This window comes from Gopherus flavomarginatus, chromosome 3, assembly GCF_025201925.1.
Source record: "Gopherus flavomarginatus isolate rGopFla2 chromosome 3, rGopFla2.mat.asm, whole genome shotgun sequence".
In the NCBI taxonomy this organism is placed as follows: domain Eukaryota; kingdom Metazoa; phylum Chordata; order Testudines; family Testudinidae; genus Gopherus; species Gopherus flavomarginatus.
The window spans coordinates 127172855-127198513 of record NC_066619.1 but is presented as its reverse complement, the minus strand read 5'-3'; the positions used below and the strand labels follow the sequence as shown (position 1 = coordinate 127198513).

At 42.3% G+C, this 25659-nt stretch overlaps 1 protein-coding gene across 1 annotated transcript in view; it reads right to left on the bottom strand.

Moving 5' to 3' along the window:
• RNF38 (ring finger protein 38) overlaps positions 1 to 25659 on the bottom strand; it is a 219225-nt gene that overhangs the window by 103100 nt on the left and 90466 nt on the right. Inside the window, exon 2 of the mRNA XM_050943104.1 lies at positions 13642 to 13712. The gene's annotated coding sequence lies outside the window, so the exon portion shown is untranslated. The remainder of the gene's footprint in view (positions 1 to 13641; positions 13713 to 25659) is intronic.

Here is a 25659-nt window from a genome sequence, read left to right as displayed (position 1 = left end):
GGATTTATTTGGGTTTGGACCCCATTAGGAGTTGGGCATCTGAGTGTTAAAGACAGGAACACTTCTGTCAGCTGCTTTCAGGTAAACCTGCAGCTTTGGGGCAGGTAATTCAGACCCTGGGTCTGTGACTGAGCAGACGGGAGTGTCTGGCTCAGCAAGACAGGGTGCTGGAGTCCTGAGCTGGCAGGGAAAGCAGGGGTACAAGTAGTCTTGGCACATCAGGTGGCAGCTCCCAAGAGGGTTTCTGTGATCCAATCCATCACAGGACCATTGTGACCATTAGGTTTGATGCTTGTATAGCACAGGCCAGAGAACTTCCCCAAAATAATTTCTAGAGCAGATCTTTTAGAAGGACATCCAATCTTGATTTAATAATGGTCAGTGATGGAGAATCTAGGAACTAGGGATGATTTGGTGGAAAAGAAACTTCAGTTAGAGCAGAAGTCCATATGTATATTCAAAATACTTGTTCATTCACTTCCATTCTATTATGGGGAAAAAATCTCTGAAGTAATGACAATCTACTGTCTAAATTTGAAGGATTATAGCAGTACAATATTTGGTTAAGGCATTGATAGTCATAGCCCTTATAATACCCAACATCTGTGGTACAGTGGAAAGGGTTCTTTTCAAGTACTCTCAGTGAAGGTCTGACTCCAGATTTCTCTAACTGGTACCTATATCATTTGTAAAAATTAACAAGCACAGAAAGAAACTCTGGAGAGAGAGAGAATGCATTGGATGGATTCCTGTTCTGTGACCATTTTCTGGGGGCAGTCAAAAATAATCTCACAGCAAAAAGCTATTTTCTTGCTCCTGTCTGATTTACATATTAGGCGGAGCTATTATTTACCTCTACTCTTACACTGACAGAAGAGGTAGCTGTGAAAAAATGGCTGACACACGTCCCCTCACTTGACCTAAGAAAGGAAGGGTTATTTTTGGAAAGAAATCAACAAAATGTTTGAGATCATTGCTTCTTTGAAGCCTTCCTAAAGCCTATTCTTCAGGTCAGCCACATAAAGGCTGACCACTGTGCATCAAGAGAGCATCACAGCTTGCTCTGTGGCATTTTCCCAAGTCACTGCCAAGATGCCGGATGGTGACCTCTGGTTAGGGACTCCTCTCTTGAGTATTGGTGTAATGAAAAGTAACGAGTGCTGATAGCAGCCACTGACGATCAACACTAGGGCTTTAAAGCCAGCTTACTGCCACAGTGATTGTGCTTTTTAAGCCTGTTCTTGCAATCATTCTCCCCAGCTGAATGCTGCTCAACTTCATGCTTCACTCCTCCTGCATTTCCAGCACTCTAAGGCAGCCTGGCAGCTGGCCAGGCAGCCTTCTCCCTCAACTCCTTTTTGGTGACTGGAGATGGAGAACCTTGCAGGGAGCTCTCTGCAAGACCTGACTCTCCTGGCAACTGCTAATATCGGGGCTTTAATTTTATTTTAGGAATGGTCTCTCGTACTTTATTCTCCCCTCCTCAAAAAGTCCCACTTGCCTTCCTGGTGTCCACTGCATAGTACAGCCCCCTTTCTCCTTGAGGAGATGCTCTCATCTGCCACCATGTGGTACTGCTGCCAGTCTCAATGGGAACCAGTGGTACCTATGCTAGACAAGGAGAAAGGGGGCTGTACTATGCAGTGAACACCAGGAAGGCAAGGAGCTGACCTGACATTGCAGAGAAACTGCGAGAAACTGCTTATTCATCTCCAAGCAGGGTTGTGACAATTTAATGGTCCTCCCCACCCGTCCCAACCTACTGGGTTTATTGGGGTTTTTCATTTTTTGAACTTCTATAGCTCTCTGACATTTACAAACCACAGCAATCTTGCATATTGACCTCCTACCCTACCGTCCCTGACAAAAGGGACAAGTGAGGGAAAGAGGGAGCTAACGTGTAAACATTAAAATTCTTGTTTCGCCTCCCCTTGTATCTGTGGGACTTTTTGGGGAGGGGAGAATAAAGTACCAGAGACCATTCCTAAAACAAAATTAAAGCCCCGATATAATTAGATCTCAAAATGCTGCCTGAGGAAAGAAGGAGAGCTACATAAGATAATGGATATTGTCTTAAAAAGAGGTAACTTCTACTGACTAAAGTAGTGGGGTTTTGAACTGAATCAATAGGCACCTGATCGTATCAAAAGCACATCTCACTGTGCTCTGATTGTATGGATAGTTTCATTTCACTAAGTCAGGGTACTTCTACACTACATGATTACTCCAATTTTACAATATTCTGGTTTTGTAAAACGGATTGTATAAAGTCGAGTGCAAGCGGCCACACAAAGCACAATAGTTCGGTGGTGTGCATCCATGTACTGAGGCTAGCATCGATTTCTGGAGCGTTGCACTGTGGGTAGCTATCCCGTAGCTATCCCATAGTTCCCGCAGTCTCCCCCGCCCATTGGAATTCTGGGTTGAGATCCCAGTGCATGGTGGTGCAAAAACAGTGTCGCGGGTGATCCTGGGTAAATGTCATCACTCATTCCTTCCTCCGTGAAAGCAACGGTAGACAATCATTTCGCGCCCTTTTTCCCTGGATTGTCCTGGCAGACGCCATAGCATGGCAACCATGGAGCCCATTTTGCCTTTTGTCACTGTCACCGTATATGTACTGGATGCCGCTGACAGAGGCGGTACTGCAGTGCTACACAGCAGCATTCATTTGCCTTTGCAAGGTAGCAGAGATGGTTACCAGTCGTTCTGTACCGTCTGCTGTGCCATTGTAAATTGGCGATGAGATGATGGTTATCAGTCGTTCTGTACCGTCTGCAGCTGTCATGGGTGCTCCTGGCTGACCTTCGCTGAGGTCGGCCGGGGGCGCAAAGACAAAAATGGGAATGACCCCACTGGGTCATTCCCTCCTTTATATTGTATCTAAAAATAGAGTCAGTCCTGCCTAGAATATGGGGCAAGTGTACTAGAGAACCAGTGTACCAGAGAAGCAGAGAGCACAGCCGCTCTGTGTCAGATCCCACAGAAATGATGAGCTGCATGCATTCTAGGGGGTGCTTGCCCCTGCAACAATCCCACCCGTTGCTATCCTCCTCCCCCAACCCTTCTGGGCTGCTGTTGCAGGGTCCCCCCATTTGTGTGATGAAGTAATAAAGAATGCAGGAATAAGAAACATTGACTTTTTAGTGAGATAAAATGAGGGGGAGGCAGCCTCCAGCTGCTATGATAGTCCAGGCAGGACATTAAACGGTGGGGGGGGGGGGAGAGAAGCCCAGCCTCCCGCTGCTATGATAGTCCAGGCAGTACAGAATCTTTTCTTTAGACATGAAGGGGGGGGGGAAGGGGGCTGATGGAGTTCAGCCCCCAGTTGCTATGTGAGGACGGTTACCAGCCGTTCTGTACCATCCGCCAGGAATAACCAGGAGTCATTCCTATTTTTACCCAGGCGCCCCCAGCCAACCTCACCTGAGGCCAGCCAGGAGCACTCACGGGATGACGACAAGGACGGCTACCAGTCCTACTGCACTGTACCGTCTGCCGCCGGGGAAGGGAGGGGAGAGGATAGGATGCTGCTGTTCAGTGCCACAGCTCCGCGTCTACCAGCAGCATGCAGTAGACATATGGTGACAGAGAAAAAAAGTCAAGAAACTATTTTTTCCCTTTTCTTTCATGGGGGGGGAGGGGTGTAAATTGACGAGATATACCCTGAACCACCCCAGACCATGTGTTTGACCCTACAGACATTGGGAGCTCAGCCAAGAATGCAAATACTTTTCGGAGACTGCGGGGATTGTGGGATAGCTGGAGTCCTCAGTCCCCCCTCCCTTCCTCCATGAGCATCCATTTGATTCTTTGGCTTTCCATTATGCTTGTCACACAGCACTGCGCTGTGGACTCTGTATCATAGCCTGGAGATTTTTTTCAAATGCTTTGGCATTTCGTCTTCTGGAACAGAGCTCTGATAGAACAGATTTGACTCCCCACACAGCGATCACATCCAGTATCTCCCGTATAGTCCATGCTGGAGCTCTTTTTGGATTTGGGACTGCATCACCACTCGTGCTGATCAGAGCTCCATGCTGGGCAAACAGGAAATGCAATTCAAAAGTTCGCGGGGCTTTTCCTGTCTACCTGGCCAGTGCATCCGAGTTCAGATTGCTTTCCAGAGCGGTCACAGTGGTGTACTGTGGGATACCGCCTGGAGGCCAATACCATCTATTTGCGGCCACACTAACCCTAATCCGATATGGTAATACCGATTTCAGCTGTACTCCTCTCATCGGGGAGGAGTACAGAAACCGGTTTAAGGAGCTCTTTATATCAATATAAAGGGCCTTGTTGTGTGGACGGGTGCAGCGTTAAATCGGTTTAACTCTGCTAAAATCAGTATAAACGCGTAGTGTAGTCCAGGCCATAGTCTAGACTTCCAAATTTCCACAGCAGCACATTCTTTACTTGTTCCCCTTTCTCACAATGCAGTATTCCACATGATGGTTTGTTGGGACATCCCCTCCAATCCATTGGCATCACATCATTGATGCACAGCATGAAGAACACAGCAATGAGCTATGAGAACTGGGAGCATCTACGTATCAGAGGGGTAAGCTGTATTAGTCTGTGTCCACAAAAAAACGAGGAGTCCGGCAGCACCTTAAAGACTGACAAACAGATTTATTTGGGCATAAGCTTTCATGGGTAGAAAACGCCCTTCTTCAGATGGATGGGAGCATTTAAGTCAGTGCTCCCTAAACTGTGGAGCCTGAAGGACTAGCTGAGAGGATACAGATGATGTATAAATTAAGATGTGAGGGATGAGAATGGTTTCGTTTTCTTGAAAAGTGGCTTAGCTTTCAAAAGTTTGGGAAACATTGATTTAACAGATCACTTTTCCTACGTTCCCATTCAGAAAAGCACTGTACAACAATACAAAGATGTTTATATTGATCAATAAACCAAGACATGTACGTCCTCTCTCTCACACAGAATACATTCCAAACACTGAATGTGCTTCAGTCTAATGTAAAAAATGCCCAGTAATTTTCACTAGCTATATACAATATTTCCTAATCCTCCTACTCCCAGCAAACATTACTAAACAATATTTAAAAAAATGTCTTCACCTTTCACAGCACAAGGCAATGAAACCTGCCTCTTTGACACAGGTAAGTCATTTAATTTAGAAAAATGTACAAAACAGCCTTTTCATTTACAGACCCAAGTCATTTTATGGCACAGAAATAGTTCAGCTCTACACTGTACTGAAATGTCAGAACACTTAATAAGTCAAGTGAAGACATAAGGTGCCAGAAGCTACTGTTATAGACAATCTTATTTTCCAAGTCTTCCATCATTTCTTTCAAGACACTCAAATGTTTTTTCTTCCCTTAAGGTCTCTTTTCACATCGGTAAATGTTACTCTTCGATTGCCACGTTCTTACCCATGCAGTTCCACGAAAAATCAGTATTGATGCGATGGAGGGGAAAATATCCTGGTAGTTACTAGGAACTAAACTAATTAGTAAACTAAAAATAACCCTCAAACAGCTATAGCTATACAATACTGCGGATCTCCATACACACACACACACACACACACACACACACACACACGCACCCCTATTTCAATCACCCAGAAGTCAGAAAATTCTGTTAACGTTTCACCCAACCTTAATGCTTCCCCACAGTGTATAGCAACATCCTAGGGGTTGGTTTTATTGAAAAAGGAACTCAAAATGAAACAACTCAAAATACAACCCAAACCTTTTCTCTATTCTTGGCTACTCTCAGCTCCAGGAGCGGCGCCAGGGTTTCTGGCACCCTAGGCAGAATTCGGGGGGCGGCATTTTGTGCACTCCCCACGGGGCGTGCAGGAGCTTCCGGTTCCACTCCCATCGGGCCACCGAAGAAGGACCCTCCGCCAAAATGCCGCAGGCAACAGCGGCAGTCATTGAGCTGCTCAATTGCCTGCCGCTGTTTTCCGCGGCACGTCAGCAGAAGGTCCTTCTTCGGCAGCGCAATGGAAGCGGAACCAGAAGCTCCCGTGTGCCCCGTGGGGAGCGCACAAAATGCCGCCCCCGAATCCTGGCGCCCTAGGCCACCGCCTAGGGTCACCTAATGGAACGCCGGCCCTGCTCATCTCACAACCTAGGTCTTCTCTTTCTCTTGTGCGACTCCCATCTCCCTTATATTCGAACAGGGTGAAGGGCACTTGTAACAGAGTCAATGAAACATGCAACGTTTTCTAGCAGGATCATCACCTGGTAACAGAGAAGGATTCTCAGGCATACACTGCCAGCCAGCAAGCACCTACTGAAGCCATTATGTTCCCATCTGTTGAGGGTTCAAAGCTAGCATCCAGCAACTGATACAACAACCAACCCAGGTCACAAATAAGAGGTGAACATTAAAACTCCTGAGCCTTCACATCTGTGTGTAAACTCCATTCTAGTAACATTTCCAAAATCCAACCAGTAAAAACAAAAAACTGAGGAGGATATCCAAAATTAAAATGACAACAGTAGTAAATAGTTCACTACAGCCTGCAAGAGGGTCAAATCAATAAATGAAGAGCAGAGTACTATCAGCCAGACCTGCACAGGAAATGGAAAAAGGAAGAGGAAACCCAACAAGAACAGAGAGTCAATTAAGACTTGCAGGAAAAAGATAAGAGGGCAAAAAATTGGAGGATGAGTTGAGTTAAGACGAACAGGAAGAGCTTTTACAATGATAATTGGGGGAAGGGTAATACTAGACAGAAAATAAAAATAATACTTAGAATTTATATATTGATTTTCATCAGTAGATCACTGTGCACCTCACAGGAAGTGAGTGTCATTATTCCTATTTTACAGATAAATAAGTAGGTTCACTAATAAATTAGGATTCTGAAATGGATTCCTGAACTGCTCTTCAATGCCTGAGCTATGCACAGCTCTATTAGCTTAACCCCGGCCTGCTCCACCCTGGTAAAATATGGAGGATATTCTTGATTAGATGCTTTAGAACTTTCTGGTGAAATCTCCATTTCCACACTTTTTAAAAATGCACAATGACAAAGATATGGCTCCCAGAAAACTATCTGTTCTGGGCATCTCAGTACCAAAAGACAGACAAATTGAAGCAAGTGCAGGGAAGAGCAAAAATAGGTATTTAAGGTCTGGAGAACTCACTCGAAGAGGGATTGAAAGATTAGGTATAATTTGAGAGACATAAGATCTTAGATATTTGAAGGATGTAGGCACCAAGGAGGGAGAGAAATTCATTGGGTGGTATGAAAGGGTATAAAACAGGATTTCATTCTGTTCTCAAGGAAGGGAAAAATTAGTGTAACTAACCAGACGGAAGGATAATCAATTCCAATAGTAAGATGTATATAACTATAGGAAAGGTTTCCAAAAAGTGTCAGAAGCACTACTCCTGAGGACACTTAAAAACTACATAAGATAAAGCACTAGGAAATAGTAACATGCACAAAACTACACTAATACAGCATTAAAATTGGACAGTCAAAGCCACATATGGTAAGGAAAGGCAAAAGTTAAGGTTCCACAGCTAACTCGACTGTGTAGCACTTTCTTCATTTTTCATGGTATGTATTTTACAACAAGACAGTAATATATTAACGTAAATATTTAACTGGAAAAAAAGAATTGAAACTACTGCATATGCTCAAAACAGATGAATTACTACTTATGACATCTTAAATTGCATACTGTCCAGCTACACACTTTTCTGGGACTTCAATATTGTAGTAATGTTTTTCAGTAGCATTGTTATTCAGATCTTCGTTTCTTAAAAAAGAAAAATATGAATAGCTCTTACCTGATGTTAGCATTTAAATCCTCTCAATTAGGGGTCAGATTTGAGGAGGGAGCAGAGCTACACTATTGACAATCCCAAAGTGGTTGGATGTTTCTAACATTTAAATTGCCCTCCCTGGACTTCAGAGTTAGCATGCCACTGAGGAGAATGGAGATGGCCTTCGACTCCTCCACAAGGAACACTTACTGTCCTCTTCACCAAGAGGTAGGAAGATTCTGGGGAGCATGGACACACAGAGCCTGAAAGGCTTGGTGCCATGTCTCTTGCTCCTGCTTGGTCCTTTGCTGCCAAACTGACATGAGAGGGGTCATGCCACAAAAATGGCAATATAGTGCAAGGTTGCAGTAATTTTTGTGCAGTTTTTCCTCTGTACTGTGGATGCACCCTAAAGGAAGGGTTGAGGGATGGGAGAAGGTCCTAGAGCAGCTCTAGACAGAGAAAAAACCTCATAGGCAACACGTTTCTGCTAATGCTTCAGGGATAACAGAAGTCCCAGAATAGGTATGAAGGCAGCTGCCAGGCTTAGTACCCAGACTGCCCTACACCTTTTCTGGATTCTCCAGGAGTGTGCATGCCCTGCCTTTTCTGGATTCTACAGGGGGTGGCAGGTGCGGAAAGAGGGTGTGTCTCTATCAGAAAGCAAACTTATCCTAACACCTCTTTTCCTCCCACCAACAAATAATATAGGGAAAACGCTGAAGGCTGCTTTCCAGATTTCTCCAGCCTTCAGTGGCCCCTCTCTGGAGATGCAAAAGCTAGAAGAGCAGGCAGCCAATGAGTTCCCCACCTTCCCAGAAGCGGTGGGGTCAGGCTTCAGCCTGGGGTGGCAGGCTCCAGCCATGGGACTTTGGGCTCCATTCCCCAAGCTCACCACCCCTCTCATCATCTTCTGGCCCCACTTCATTCCCTACTGCCCCATTGCCCCTGGTTCCCGCTGCCTCTGTACCCGCCTCCCCATCCAGGGCTCAATTTGTCCCCATAATTGCCAGGGCTGAGTAAGTCTGCTGTGAAAAGTGACATTTGTGTGTTTGTTAATATCACTTTTCACAGCAGACTTAGTAGCTAGCAAGTCTTTAAAAAAAAAAAAAAGTAAATAAAAAGGCAACCAAAAAAGCAAAAGAAACAATAAGAAACAAAGACAAGAACATGCAAAATGTGTTTCTATTCTGTTTAGGTCCAGTAAAAAATAAAAACAAGAGTTGGTGGCCGCCCTCTCAGGCCACCAAAAAAATTGTTGTGAGAACCCCTGCATCAGATTACTCTCACAGTTTTACTTTTTTCCCCCCACAGTTCCTGGTTAGTGTATTTGCTTTTATTTGGGTGTGGAGTAGGGGATTGATAGAGGAGTCAAGTCTCTTAAGAGATTTCCCAGAAGTAGAGTTTGTACATTACAAGTTGTAGGTTTGAGGACAGTTTGTTTACAAATAAGAATAATAAGGAATTAAACACATATGTAACCAACAAACAAACAATCATTGCTCACATCATTACACAAATTAAACCTCTCTCAACTTGCCACGCCCCAGTGTATTTCTGAAGACTGGATGCTACATTGTTTAAGTAAACAGAGGATGATCATGACAAGCTGCATTTTATGATATGCTTCATGCTGTAAAGTACAAACCCGTGCAAAGACAACAACAACAACAACAACAACAACAACAAAAAAAGGTAACCTCAAGTCAGGTTGGTCCTGTTCTTTCACTAATATAAGCTGTCTCCAAGTAGGGAGACCACACACTTCATCTTACCTTGAGGTGCATCCTTTTGAATAAAGGGCAAGAAGAAAAAAACAAATAGCTTTCACAGCCATAAGCAAGTTGAATATGGTTGAAATGCACTGTGAAGAACATTGTTCTTCTGTTATATGTTCAAGGGGACATCACTGTTTGGTTTTAAACACAAAAACAGCAACATTTCTCATAATAGAGGTTCCTTTTTGCAATATTTTCCCCCACACGCGCTGATTGAAGAACAGGTTAGACTACAGAATTCTGTTTCTTTAGTAACAACATTTCCAGTCTCAGTCCAAAATCACACCAATCATTCTTAAATGAATAGCACATTAACAGTTTAAATATGAATGACTAGTCATTCTAAGAATCAAAGACATTACTAACATGAAAAAATGGGCCTTTGATTTATACATTACACTTCACCCCCAAAACAGCAATTATTTTAAGACTTGTCTCCATAACAGTCATTTTAAAACTGCATATAAAGAGGAAATTATAGTATATCACAGATTCAAGTAAAGATTTGAAGAGAAGTGGCAAAAATGCTTCTTTTTGAACCTATAAAGTTAAACAGATTCTTAATATTACCAATAATGCTCTAGCCAATTATTCATTTTTAATGCAGTGAGGCCACACTTGAAAAATTCTAGTCTTTGGTTTCCTGCTGATCTGACTGAACATGTATTCAAGATTCCTATGTAGCCAAGTCAACAAAAATCAGATAATTGGGTTGGAAGGCTGGGAATAGTTTTCATTAAATTTGTAACATTCATTGAATGTGTGTTGCACAGAACATTTCCTATATCACCTGCTTTCCAGGAAATGTATACCAGGGTTTGTGGAGAAGTTACTGCAAAATTCACATACAAAACTGGCAATCAGTTGCTATACTGTAAGTTTCTCATATAGTGCACTGAATGGTGATGTGATCACACACAGAGTGGGCAGTGTAGGATTTTACTGAGATTTCTGTGCATTAGTTAGCAGAAGCTGAAGACATGGCCGGCTAGCCTGGGGGATTCTTTTTTATATATTATTTAAAAACATCACCATTCTGTATCCAGTCTACTATGAGTAGTATTTCTACTTGTAAATTAAGGCTAGGGCCTGCATTCCTTATTCAGGAGTTATTCCCATCACTATTAACTGGAGTTACCCCCATGTAATGATGGTGCAATCAGGCCTCTCATTTTCAAACTGATTCATGTCGGATCTGGATCAGAATCTAACAGATTAAAAAAAATCCCCCCAAACCAAAAATCCCTGAGTTGTCACTTACATACATCTGTGCTAGAGGATGTATGAAAAAAGGATACAGTAATAATGTAACCAACTTCAAAAAAAAAAAAAGCACCATAAATAGGGGTTATATCCATACAAAAATTCTATGACGGATTATAAGACAAAGGAAAGATCTAAATTTAACACATACTCCTCAATGCCATTAACTGAGAACCAGTGCTTTCTCTTCATCCTCCCTGTAAAAATAAAAAGAAGGATGCAGTACACATTGGCACATCAGAAAAGAGAGCACAGATGTGCATTCTCAGGCATGTTCACAATTTTCCTGAACAAGCAGCCATCTCTCTACATGATTACCATTTTCTAACACAAAGTGCAAGGCAGACGGTTCCATGTGAGTGCTTAGAAATGGGAGGAACAGTCAAAGACAGCACTGCATAAGACTGTCATTTGAAGGAAAACATTTCTCCACGGCACTTCCAAAATGGCACTCTTCATCACGCTTGCTGGAACAGATCTACTCCACTCAACTTTTACAAGTATGAGGTCTAATCTTGCATAGGAACAATACATAGAGGAGGGATGGTCTCCCACTTTCTCCCCCACACCCCAGACAAACAGAGCCAGGAAATTTTTGTGTTTTCCCTGAATGCTGTGGAGGTGCCTCACATCCTGTGACTTGGAAATGGTTATGAACCTTTCTGAGTGTAACAAGCTACCCTCCCTGGCTGCAATTTAAACAGCGGCAAATCACCTTCAAAGCAAAACACCTAACTGCACTTAAAACAACTGTCTAACATTTTTAACTACCTCTGGATGTTTTCATCCTTCAGTTTGGTCTCCATTTCCTTGTTACAGATTAGGTTATCTCCCATGAGGTGGTCACTCCTGGGGGCTACTTTCAGCAGCAGAAGGGATGAGGCAATCTAAAGGAAGTGTTCTGTATCTTAGCCACTAGACACTGGTGCACAGGAAGGGAACTTCATTACCACTGTCTGTTCCCCATCCACGGACCCTCTTGGTGCCAAGAGCACCTGAAGTAGATATAAATCCATTAGATTTAAAACAACCACTGTTACGTTGTCTGCCCACAGAAACAGCACCAGTAGGCCCATTGGTGACTACTGGCTGCATATCGGACACTGAAAGACATCTCCAACTCCAGTAGCCTCCCTTTGCCCCCTCCTCACATGAATCCTCTATGTACCACTCTTTTGTCATTCCATCATTATAAATGCCCTTCAGACCTGTCATTTCCTCTCCGGTTGTGCAAATGGTGAACTTGGTCTAAAGAGGATATTAAAGATTCCATACAGAACAAATAAATGTACCAGCAGTAGAAGGCTAAGCTGGGACACTCTATGCTTCCTTCTCCTACTCCCATTGAGAACAGATAGACCAGCAGCAGCATGAAGGATAGAACCATCTATAACAAAGAGAAGGAGACAAGATATCCACAGAATTTAAAGCTATTAGACTAAAATGTCTCTTTTCAGTTTTAAAGCAGGGGTTCTCAAACTGGGGTCGGGACCCCTCAGGGGGTTGCAAGCTGTCAACCTCCACCACAAACCCTGCTTGTCTCCAGCACTTATAATGGTGTTAAATATATAGAGGCTTGCTATGTGAAAGGAGTCACCAGTAAAAAACATTCAAGAGCCACTATTTTAAGGGGAGCTCACAAACTTTGAAAATGAAGTCAGGGAAAATAACCATGCTAACTTGACTTCAATGCATGACTGCAGAACCAAATGGAATCTTTAGATAATCTGGCATATTCTGCTGAGCATTTTTGTCCCATATTTGCATAAATCTGAAGAGGCTCACCTGTATCACATCCCTAATACTCAGGCCCTCAGATTATACTGAGGGCCATTTAACTAGCAGGACAGACAGGACTTTGTATGCAAGTGCCCTAGCTAGCAAGGCTATGAGTCTACACTTGTACATCATAACACCACTTTAGCTGATATCCTTTAAACTATGTAGCTGAGCAACCAGGCCTCAATCTAGATTTGAGATGTTCCTACCAAGTTCTGTATCTAATTAAATTCTGAATTTAGTATAGTCTCCCATCCCACTCCTATCCAAACAGGAGCTTATATCCAGTATTTACAAGTATGACAAAGCACCACTATGTAATGGCTCATAGCTAATTTACTTTGAAAGGGACATTACATTTTTAAGGAAAAACACCTCCAAACAATCTGACTTGAGAATGATCCAGTTTGAAGTTTTTTCTTTTTGTATTCTGAGCATGTATCATTTCTAACACCCCACAAAACATTTCTAACAAAAATACCAGTGAACATCTTTATTAACTTAAAGCCAGTGCATGAACACGATCTCTTGCCAAAAGGTTAGGAAAACACTTCCACACTACCAGGTATAGATTGATATTTTGAAGCTGCAATGTGAAAAAATAAGTTCCTGTCTCCAATACACACGAGATAGGTTGAGAAAACCTACAGCACAGATGGAATATTCTTCTCAGCATGCTAAGCCAGCTCAACCTTCACAAGTCACAAAATGACAGTAATAAGACATTACTGCTGTATATAACAAAGCCAATAGGGGAATCACCACCCATTATTACCTGAGGGTGTCAGTGTGGTAAGCCAGAAAAATTGAGAACAATGAGGGAATGGAAGCAGAAAAAAAAAAAAAAGATTACAAGACTAGTGTCTCCTTAATCAACTAAAAGATCATCTTGAGTGAAAAATGTATTTTTCTTAAAAGACCAGAGATATTTCATATTGTAACATGTATTTCATATAAAGTTAGCTTTTGGCTCTGGAAAACAACCATTAGTCTATAAAAGCAATGCAATCTGCAAAAGAATGACATGCACCTTCCCTAAAGGGGAAATTTACACAGATCTCACCTTGTCACTGTCATCATTACAAATGTGGTCTTGATGGATTGACTGGCATTGGAAGGAAGCTCCAGTACTACCTACAAGAGAAAAGGGGAGGGGGGACAAAGGAAAAAAAATAATTAGAATTGGAAACCCAATCCCTAGGAATACTAAAAATAAATACAGACAAGCGTAGGAGCCAGAAATTTTTTCACACAGCAGAGAGATTTAGCTGCCAAACATCTATGTCAGACAGCTCTTGTATTTAATTTTGATGATGGGATAAGCTGCAGAGACATTTTTCACTATGTGCCAGAGATATCTTCTCCAACACTTTTTTAAACATTTAAACAGAACAAAATTAGTACTTGTTCACTAATCCAAAACAAACATATGCCATAAAGCAGCAAAATACACACACCAAACATAAGTCAAGAAGAGCTACACACATAGTGTTAAGGTAGTGTCCTCCACTACTAGGTAATCCAGTTATTAACACAATGGGTAGTTAACCCTTTGGAGAAGAGATACACTCCTTCCTTTTGTTAAGACAAAACCTAGAACAGCTATGACCAAGAGACAGAGAGAATCCTCATTTTGTTGATAATATTCTTGTTCAGGTTGGAATTTTCCTCCCCAAAAGCTTTGTGCAAGTCTTTCCTACCCATGTTCTTGTATGTGGCAGGCTATGGTGCAGATCAACCCTGGCAAGGGCTTAACAGTGCAAGACCACAAGATTTGTTTATGAGAAGGATGGCAGCTACTGATTCACCCTAATACGCCTTTATGTGCATTAGAAAACCAACCTTAAATCTTTTTACAGTACAAGCTACGTTTTGTAAAGTCTTATTTACATCGTACATTTGTCTCCTCCCTGAAAGGGAGGCATTAACATCCCCACTAAAGCAGTCTGGCCTAGCACATTGAAAGAAGAGACTCTGCCAATGTTCCCCTTTTTATTTTTTGGAATTTAACAAAGCCAAATTAAAATATGCAACACAGTGGCTGACAACACGCAAACCCAGTTTTACTTTAAACATTGCTCTAACTTACAAGCCCACAAGCACATATTCATTTTGCAAATACAAATGAAGATTGTCAATTACCCTCTTAGCAAACCAAGGGTAATCTTGTCCCTTCCATTCTCTTCTCTACCATCCCTAGAGTGACATCATTCTAGTGTGCCTCACCCAGACATTTATTTAAGGTAAAAGGATTTAATGCTATCAGAACATACCATATTACAGTGCCAAAATATCCTCTGTCTGATCACTGACCTAGGGAAACGTTTGTAAAGTTTACTAGCTCCAAAATGATTTGTTCTGATGCAGGTGTTTTATTTCTCATATAGGTCATGACACATCAGCCCATTCGGATTACTGCCTTGACTTTTCCTCCTGTCATCTTCAATTCCAAAATGATTTTAGCAGCAGTTTTCACTGCTGGTGTTAAGAGACACATGCTTTATACCACTGGAAAACTGGGACTCTCAGCTACACTGGGATGGCACAGATGATTGGTTTTTACTTTTTAGCAGTTGCCGTCTGAAGAACTGCAGAGTCAAGTTAGAAACAAATTAGGCAAAAACCCAAACTGGTAACCAGAATTATTAGAGGCCTGAAACAGTTATCAACAATCATGCAAATGAATACATGTACGGAGCCTGCACGTCATGTAACAATGGACAAAAACTGCTTTTCCCCAACATGAAGCAAGAAACGTTATTAAATTACAGAAAAATCTCATCTGTAAGCTACGCTGTCTTTGCTTCCTGGGCAGAACCTCTGCCCAGAACTTCGTTCAGCCCCTCTTTTCTTCCACTGTAGTTTTGAAGGACAGTGCACTGATTCCCACTTTGAAAGACTACTCCAAGTATAAGCCATTTCATAACCATCATGTTTAATAGAGGTTTGAAGTCTACACTCTGCTCCAGCCATAAGACGACCCCTCTGAAAGCTTGTAAGCCAGCTTAACAAATACAGGAAGGTAGCCAGAAGCAACTGCTACTGCAAGATCTCTCTAAACACCTCTCCTTTTATCACTTTTTCAGAATAACCATCTTATTTCTGTGTGCATCACTCTTCATTACCATAACTATTTTATTTACTTTTGCTTAAACATATATAGTATTTAATTGCGTTCACAAGAGTCTTCACATTACATTAAGAAAAACAAGAAATTTCCATGAAGACAAAAAAGAAGACAGAAGAAGAGTTAGTCCCCTCTCCCACTCCTTCACCCACACTCTTAAACAAAGCAGAATATGTTCTTGTAACTTATGCTGCTGTGCACCCAGAATATATAATGGTCTGTATTTCCACAGCAATTGCTACTGCTATTATGCCACAGGAATTTTAATGACTTGGGGGGGGGGAAGGTTCCCTTTTTTTTTTTTAAATACTGTTTTTACATATTCTCCTTTTCTTATGATCTAGCAAAGAGTATGGAAAAAGCAGTGTGGTATTATATAGTCACTACCCTAACTGTGGGTGAAAACAGTTGAGCCCTACCCAATACTTGGCCTCTGGATGTCATTCATTGATGGAACACGGCCAATTCGCATCGTTTTAGGCTTGAATCACACCACTTTCAGACTATCCAACTTTACCACAGCTACTGGGAAACAGTTCATGTCATGGCTGCATATAAATACTGGCCCGGGGATTTCCAAGTTTCATAAAATTTTCAGTTTTGCTGTCCAGAAGATTAAAGTTTCACATGCTGGCTGAATTCAGTTAATCTAGACAAACTTCAAAGTATGCTTTCTCACCACCTAAAACACGCTTCTCTTCTAACAAGTGTTCTTATACCACCACCACCACACAAAACAAAACCTAACATTCTTGCAACAAACCAAACTACATCCACAAGAAAATTCTGCTAACATGCCAATCTCACCTTATTTATAGAAATAAAGTAGCCTGACTGTGTTCTGAAAAGCACTGTTCAACATTTGTCCAAAAACGTCATATGCTTATAATTTCTCTTTTCCACATTTGTGTTTGTTCTCTTTTAAAATTGACATATTTCTTAAGTTAACACTTTAAATACACTCAGTAGAACAGCAGAACTACTTTTAATGCATTATGTACACAAATATATTTTTAAAATGTGCTGTAAAGCAGGCAAGCTCCAGGTTTTTACTCAGTTAAGTCTAGAAGGCAATTTACTTAGCTTCATTTTTACACTCAAGTAGGCCTGTCAATTAATCACAGTTAAGTCACACGACTAACTCAAAAAAAATAATCATGATTAAAAAATTATTTGCAATGAATCACACTTGTAACAATAAATTGAAATTTATTAAATATTTTTGGAAGTTTTTCTACATTTTCAATATTTATTTCAATTACAACACAGAATACAAAGTGCACAGTTCTCACTTAATATTTTTTTGATTAAAAATATATGTACCGTAAAAATGATAAACAAAAGAAATAGTATTTTTCAATTTACCTCATACAAATACTGAAGCGCAATCACTAACATGAAAGTGTAATTTACAAATGCAGATTTTTTTTTTGGTGACATAACTGCACTCAAAAACAAAACAGTGTAAAACTTTAGAACCTACAAGTCCACTAAGTCTTACTTCTTATTCTGCCAATCGCTAAGACAAGTTTGTTTACATTGATGGGAGATACTGCTGCCTGCTTCTTATTTACAGTGGCACCTGAAAGTGAGAACAGGCATTCGCACGGCACCATTGTAGCCAGCGTTGCAAGGTATTTACATGCTAGATATGCTAAACATTCATATGCCTCTTCATGCTTCGGCCACCATTCCAGAGGACATGCTTCCATGCTGATGATGCTCATTAAAAAAAATAATGCGTCAATTAAGGTTCTGACTGTATTCTTTGGGGGAGAACTGTATGCCTCCTGCACTGTTTTACCCACATTATGCATATATTTCATGTTATAGCCGTCTCGGATGATGACCCAGCACATGTTCGTTTTAAGAACACTTTCACAGCAGATTTGACAAAACACAAAGAAGGTGAGATTACTAAAAATAGTCTCAGCACTGGACACAAGGTTTAAGAATCTGAAGTGCCGTCCAAAATTTGAGAGGGATGAGGTGTGGGGCATGTTTTAAGACGTTTTAAAGGAGCAACACTCAGATGCGGAAACTACAGAACCCAAACCACCAAAAAAGAAAATCAACCTTCTGCTCGTGGAATCTGACTCAGATGATGAAAATGAACATGCATCAATCCATACTGCTTTGAATCGTTATCAAGCAGAACTCATCATCAGCATGGAAGCATGTCCTCTGGAATAATGGCTGAAGCATGAAAGGACATGCAAATCTTTAGCGCATCTGGCACTTAACTATCTTGCAACACCAGCTACAACAGTGCCACGCAAACGCCTGTTCTCACTTTCAGGTGACATTATAAACAAGCAGCAGGAAGCATTATCTCCTGAAAATTGTAACCAACCTTGTTTGTTTGAGTGATTGGCTGAACAAAGAGTAGGACAGCATGGACTCGTAGGCTCTAAAGTTTTACATGGTTTTATTTTTGAATGCAGGTTTTTGGGGTTTTTTTGGTACATAATTCTACATTTGTAAAATCAACTTTCATTGCAAAGACATTGCACTAGAGTACTTGTTTGAGGTGAATTGAAATTGAATTCCTTTTGTTTATCATTTTTATAGGATATATATTTGTAATAAAAATAAAGTGAGCATATATAAAATATAAAGTAAACTTTGTATTCTGTGTTGTAATTGAAATTAATATATTTCGAAATGTAGTAAACATCCAAAAATATTTAAAATTAATGGTATTCTATTATTTTTTAAGTATCAGAAGGGTAGCCATGTGAGTCTGGATCTGTAAAAAGCAACAAAGAGTCCTGTGGCACCTTATAGACTAACAGATGTATTGGAGCATAAGTTTTCGTGGGTGAATATCCACTTTGTCAGATGCATCTGACGAAGTGGGTATTCACCCACGAAAGCTTATGCTCCAATACATCTGTTAGTCTATAAGGTGCCACAGGACTTTGTTGCTATTATTTTTTAATCGCTTGACAGCCCTATACTCAAGTGAAAATTAAGACCCTGATTTGCCTACTTGATCCAAGCTGATAGCCTCTTATATCTCAGCAAATCCAGTTGCAGGATCAAGGGCTGAGAGTTTGTTGGTATGAAATTTTGCTTTGCTAATGAATGTTACTTTATTCAGGTTTCTTGAGCATCCGAATGAGTTACAAAGATCTCACCTGAAAATATCATCATCTCTTAATTTTCAAATTAAAAGAAAATGTATCAATGCCTGTTGAGCATTTTACACACACACTCACACTCTTCCAACAAGTTGGAATGTGCACATGGTCCAGGGAATATTTTCCTGCAAGACTGAAACACACGTGTACACAAACTAGTTCCAGGATGGGAGAACTGTTCACAGGTAGAATGGTAGTCACGTTTTTAAATAATCCTGTAATTCTCTCTCCCAAAATTTACTGGAAAAAAAAAAGAGGGGCAAAAAAATCTGCTGAATCCTTGTTATTTTGCAAAAAATTGTAGTTCTATCATATCTAAATTATTTATTTGATACAGACTGAACAGCACATAAATTTAATGAATACCCATTAAACCCAGATAAAAGGGTCAAAGCAGGACTGTTTTTTGGCTTGAGCTTACAAAGTTGGCACCAGTTACCTTCTGGAGATGGGAGGGGAGGGGCAGTTGGTTCTCAGAATCCAAATTAAAAGCATGACTCAGCTGCAAGAATCTATTTAAGACTATTAGCATCTGTGCTCACAAGCAGGGTCTGACGTGACCCTAAATTCACACTCCTTGTTGATAATACTGTGGCCTGTCTAGATGACATGGATGAAATAAGAGCACAGCCTTATTTAAGAAGGCAAGAAATTCACCTCCATATATTCAAGTGTCATACATATGCTGAACGTGACACACAAAATCAAGTAATATTTATTGTTTTTAGTGCTTATTTACAGGGGAACCGGTCGCTCAGGGAACGGACAATGGCATAAAGAGCCTTCCAGCTTTAGGCTCATAGTTAGGGCCCTACCAAATTCACAGTCCATTTCACAGTCGCAGGATTTAAAAATAATAAATTTAATGATTTCAGATATTTAAATCTAAAATTTCAGTATGTTGTAATCAAAGGGGTCCTGACCCCAAAAAGAAGTTGGGAGGGAGTTACAAGGTTATTGTAGAGGGGGTTGCAGTACTGCTATACTTACTTCTATGCTGCTGCTGGAGAGAGATGGAAGCTGGCTGGGATCCCATCTCTGAAGGCAAAGCTGTCGCCAGCAGCAATGCAGAAGTAAGGATGGCCTGGTATGGTATTGCCACCCTTACGACAGCACTGCTGTGCATTCAGAGCTGGGCACCCCGCCAACAGCTGCCGCTTTGCAGTCGCCCTGCTCTGAAGACAGCGCAGAAGTAAGCGTTTCAATACTGTGACCTCTCAAAAATAACCTTGCAACACCCCTGCAACTCCTACTGCGGTCAAAACCCCCAATTTGAGAAAAGCTGGTTTCCCTTGTGAAATATGTATAGGATAAAAGCACACAAAAGATCAGATTTTAGGGTGTGGAGACCAGATTTCACGGTCTGTAACATGTTTTTCATGGCCGTGAATTTGGTAGGGCCCTACTCAAAGTTCTTGTTGAGCCTATGCTGGCAACCACTCTGGGGGTGATTTGGCAGCTGGTGTAAAGTGAATTAGTGGTTTCAGTCTAGTTCTTAGAGGATGTGTGTTCACACTGCAAAGCCCACCGAGAAAACCTGGCCTCTTTGTTGGCGAGGTCGGTTAGATGTGGACTAAGCAGGTCAGGGTGAATACACATCACGTGGCAATGGCAGTGAAGCTGGCACTCCTGCTGTTCGTACTATTCCAATTCCATAGCTAGGAGACTTCAATTTCCAGAGCTGAGAATCTAGCTTAATGAGCATATTTATGTTTACTCTTTTAAATAACTACACAAACCACTATTTTCAGAGGCTGCGTGACAGAAGTTCCTACCTGGCCAGGTCTAAGACATGGAATATCTTTTTCCATTAGATTTTTCAATATTAAAATGAAATTTTTATTGTATGTATGATTACTCTAGGCTTACATGTTTAATTATTTAGAAATTTTCTATTTCATATGCATGCATATATACTACCACACACAATATCACTTGGCATGCTGAACTCTACTCTCCCCCACACCCTTCCCCCGAGAACTTCCTAGCCAATCTCTCAAATATTTTCCTAAGTTGACATATAAGTACTATCACAGAGTCAGCCCAAATATATACGTGCCATGCTGCCCAGTATGGAATCATCATGTAACAAAAGACCCTCATAAGAATGGCCATACTGGGTCAGACCAAAGGTCCATCTAGCCCAGTATCCTATTTTCCGACAGTGGCCAGAGGGAATGAACAGAACAGGGAATCATCAAGTGATCCATCCCGTTGCTCATTGCTAGCTTCTGGCAAACAGAGACTAGGGACACCATCCCTGCCCATCTCCTGGCTAGTAGCCATTTATGGACCTATCCTCCATGAACTTATCTAGTTCTTTTTTGAAACTCTGTTATAGTCTTGGCTTTCACAACATCCTCTGGCAGAGTTCCACAGGCTGACTGTGCATTGTGTGAAGTCCTTCCTTTTGTTTGTTTTAAACCCGCTGTCTATTAATTTCATTTGGTGATTCCTAGTTCTTACGTTATGAGTAGTAAATAACAACACTTCCTTATTTACTTTCTCCACACCAGTCATGATTTTATAGACCTCTATCATATCCCCCCTTTGTTGTCTCTTTTCCGAGCTGAAAAGTCCCAGTTTTATTAATCTCTCCTCATTCCATACCCCTAATCATTTTTTTTGCCCCTTTCTGAATCTTTTCCAATTCCAATATATCTTTTGTGAGATGGGGCGATCAAAACTGCAAGCAGTATTCAAGATGTGGGTGTACCACGGATTTATATAGAGGCAATATAATATTTTCTGTCTTATTATCTATCCCTTTCTTAAATGATTCCCAACATTGTTCGCTTTAACTGCCGCTGCACATTGAGTGGATGCTTTCAGAGAACTATCCACAATGACTGCAAGGTCTCTTTCTTGGGATCTAAATTAGCTGTTACCACTCATCATTTTATATGTATAGTTGGGATTATGTTTTCCAACGTGCATTACTTTGTATTTAGCAACACTGAATTTCATCTGCCATTTTGTTGCCCTGTCACCCAGTTTTGTGAGATCGCTTTGTAACTCTTCGCAGTCAGCTTTGGACTTTACTAGTTGCCTGCAAATTTTGCCACTTCACTGTTTACTCCTTTTTCTTTGATAAATGGATATGTGCAAATGGACAGAGCTAAGAGTGCTGTGGAAAACTTGGCACTACGTAGCCTGGCTTTCTTGATATTCCATTTACACATACACTTTTGTACTACCATGTATTATGTATTGATTTAATTTGTGGTCTGGAGACTTGCCTTTCCTCCTCCTTTTGAGGCATATTCTTGCAAATCAACAATTTCATGCTTGGAATCTCAGAGCACAAGCTTTAGCCAGTGCACCTGTGCATCATGATCCATTATTTCTATCTCCTCTGCTCACCTCATTCTATGGCCACGTCCACACTACAGAGTAAAATAGAAATTAATAAAATCGATTTTACGCGTCCACACTAGGGCACATTACGTCGGTGGTGTGCGTCCATGGTCCCAGGCATCCATCAATTTCTGGAGCGTTGCACTGTGGGTACCTATCCCATAGTTCCTCCAGTGTTCCCTGACCCTTGGAATTATGGGTTACTACCCCAGTGCCTGATGGGGCAAAAATCACTGTCGTGGGTGGTTCTGGGTACAGCCTCACCCCTTCCCTTCCTGAAAGCAGCAGACAGCCATTTCGCATGTTTTTTACTGGGTGAAGTGAGCAAACGCCACAGCACAGCAAGCATGGACCCTGCTCTGATCAGTACCGCGATCGTGGACGTTGTAAACAGTTCACGCATTCTCGTGCTGTCTATGCTGAACCATGAACAGCAAATGCAGGAGAGGAGGCTGCAGCAACGGCAGCGCGGCGACGAGAGTGATGAGGACCTGGAGACTGGGTTCTCTGAAACCGCGGGCCCCCGCGCTTTGGAGCTCCTGATGGTAATGGGGGAGGTTCTACCCATTGCTCGCTGATTTTGGGCCCGGGAAACAAGCACAGACTGGTGGGACCGCATAGTTTTGCAGGTGTGGGACGATTCGCAGTGGCTGCGGAACTTTCGCATGCGTAAGAGCACTTTCTTTGAACTTTGTGACTTGCTTTCCCCTGTCCTGAAACACCATAATACCAGGATGAGAGCAGCCCTCACAGTGGAGAAGCGAGTGGCAATAGCCCTCTGGAAGCTTGCAACGCCAGACAGCTACCGGTCAGTCGGGAATCAATTTGGAGTGGGAAAATCTACTGTGGGGGCTGCTGTGTTCCAAGTAGCCAAAGCAATCATTAAGCTGCTGCTACGAAAGGTTGTGACTCTGGGAAACGTGCAGGTCATAGTGGATGGCTTTGCTGCAATGGGATTCCCTAACTGTGGGGGGGCCATAGATGGAACCCATATCCCTATCTTGGCACCGGAGCACCAGGGCACCCAGTACATAAACCGCAAGGGGTACTTTTCAATGGTGCTGCAAGCACTGGTGGATCACAAGGGACGTTTCACCAACATCCACGTGGGATGGTCAGGAAGGGTTCATGACGCTCGTGTCTTCAGAAGCACTACTCTGTTTAAACGGCTGCAGCAAGGGACTTACTTCCCAGACCAGAAAACAACAGTTGGGGATGTTGAAATGCCTGTAGTTATCCTGGGGGACCCAGCCTACCCCTTGATGCCATGGCTCATGAAGCCATACACAGGCAGCCTGGACAGTGGTCAGGAGTTGTTTAACTACAGGCTGAGCAAGTGCAGAATGGTGGTAGAATGTGCATTTGGCCGTCTAAAAGGTCGCTGGAGAAGTTTACTCACTCGCTCAGACCTCAGCCAAACCAATGTCCCCTTTGTTATTGCTGCTTGCTGTGTGCTCGACAATCTCTGTGAGAGTAAGGGGGAGACCTTTATGGCGGGGTGGGAGGCTGAGGCAAATCACCTGGCCACTGATTACGCGCAGCCAGACACCAGGGCGATTAGAAGATCACACCAGGAAGCGGTGCGCATCAGAGAAGCCTTGAAAACGAGTTTCATCATGGGCCAGGGTACGGTGTGACTGCTGTGTTTCTTTCCCCTTCATGAACCTCCTCCCCTGTATTGACTCCTGCTGCAAGCAACCTACCCTCCACCCTTCCATAACAGCTTGCTTATGGAAATAAAAAGTTACTATCTTTTAAAAACCTTGTATTCTTTATTAAAAGTCATTCCCTGTAACCAACCCACCCTCCCACTTGCTTTGAATAGCATATAATTATAAGAAGAATAAGAGAAATAAAAAGGTACCCTGGGAGTGGTTTGGGAGAAGTATAGGAGGGAAGAAAAAGGCCATTAAGGACATTTCAATGTAATGACAGCCTTTTGGTTGGACTGTCCACGGGCGTGGAGTGGGCAGGTGCAGAAAGCCTTCCCCCACGCATTCTTACACGTCTGGGTGTGGAAGATATGGAACATGGTGAGTACTGAGGGAGGTTAAACATGGGCTGGAGTGGCACTCTGTGACCCCGCAGCTCTTCCACCAGACTTCGGAGGATGTCAGTTTGATCGCGCAGCAGCTCCAGCGTTGCATCCTGCCACCGCTGATCTTCCTGCCTACACCTCTGATCTTCCTGCCGCCACATCTCATCTCGAGCGTCCCTCCTGTCCTCACGTTGGTCCCTCCTGTCCTCACGTTCACTGGCATCTTTCCTGTACTTTGCTACCATGTCTTTCCACTCCCCCAGATGAGCTCTTTCATTGGAGGTTACTGCCATGATTTCTGTGAACATCTCATCCCGTGTCCTCTTCTTCCTCCTCCTTATCTGAGCTATCCTTCGGACTGGAGTAGGGAAGCTTGAAAAATGTGCAGCTGCATAAGTGGGGGAAAAGAGTGATAGAAGGATCATAAGAGATACATTTCACAGAACAATGGTTATACTCTTTCACAGTGAACTACACTATTCACCGTACGTAGCACATGTCACTTCACTACAAGGTCGCCTTTGGATTCTTTTAGTATTTAGTGCCTGCGGCTGTGGTGTAACAGATCAACACAGATGCAGGTCCGGGGATTACAAATCAGCTTGCAGGCGGACATGGTAAGGCATACATCTAATGGCAGATCACCCTACAACCTCCCTCTTTCCCCCCACCCCTGGCTATTAGCAGGTAAAATTCATGCTGGGCAGCCAAACTGCTAAAAAGCACATCTTTTGCTTTTTTCTTATGCCATCAGAAAGGTTAAGCACTAGAGGAAATTGTGAATTGTTTCCCCCCCCACTCTGCATGTCTGCTGTAATGGCAGGTCACTGAAACCTTACCCCCTCCCCCTTCCCCCCCCCTTGGCAATTAGCAGCGAAAATTCCTGCTGCCCAAATGCTAAAAAGCTCAGCGCCATTAGAGACACCTCCCCATAGGAATGGGCAGCTTTTTCCCTTCCCCCAGCATGGCTAACTGCAAGGGAAGGATTTCTTTTAAGCCGCAGGAAAGCATCACCGTAGGAATGGTCATCTCCGTCCCCTTAATAAATACATTACTTTTTACCAGGTGACCATGAACGATATCACTCTCCTGAGGATTACAGACAGAGAAAAAGAAATTATGCTTCTTGAATGCCAGCAATCCCTGGGACCATACGCAGCTAGGCTTTGTCATGCAATGATACCCGATTACGTGCTCCAGGCATGGCGTGGTAAAGTTTCGTACCATGGTGGACGGAATAAGGCTGCCCTGCCCAGAAACCTTCTGAAAAGGCTTTTGGGGTACCTCCAGGAGTGATTCATAGAGATGTCCCTGGAGGATTTCCGCTCCATCCCCAGACATGTTAACAGACTTTTCCAGTAACTTTAATGCCAGCTAATGCATGCAAGTCCTCATGGCAAATCAATCATTAAAAAA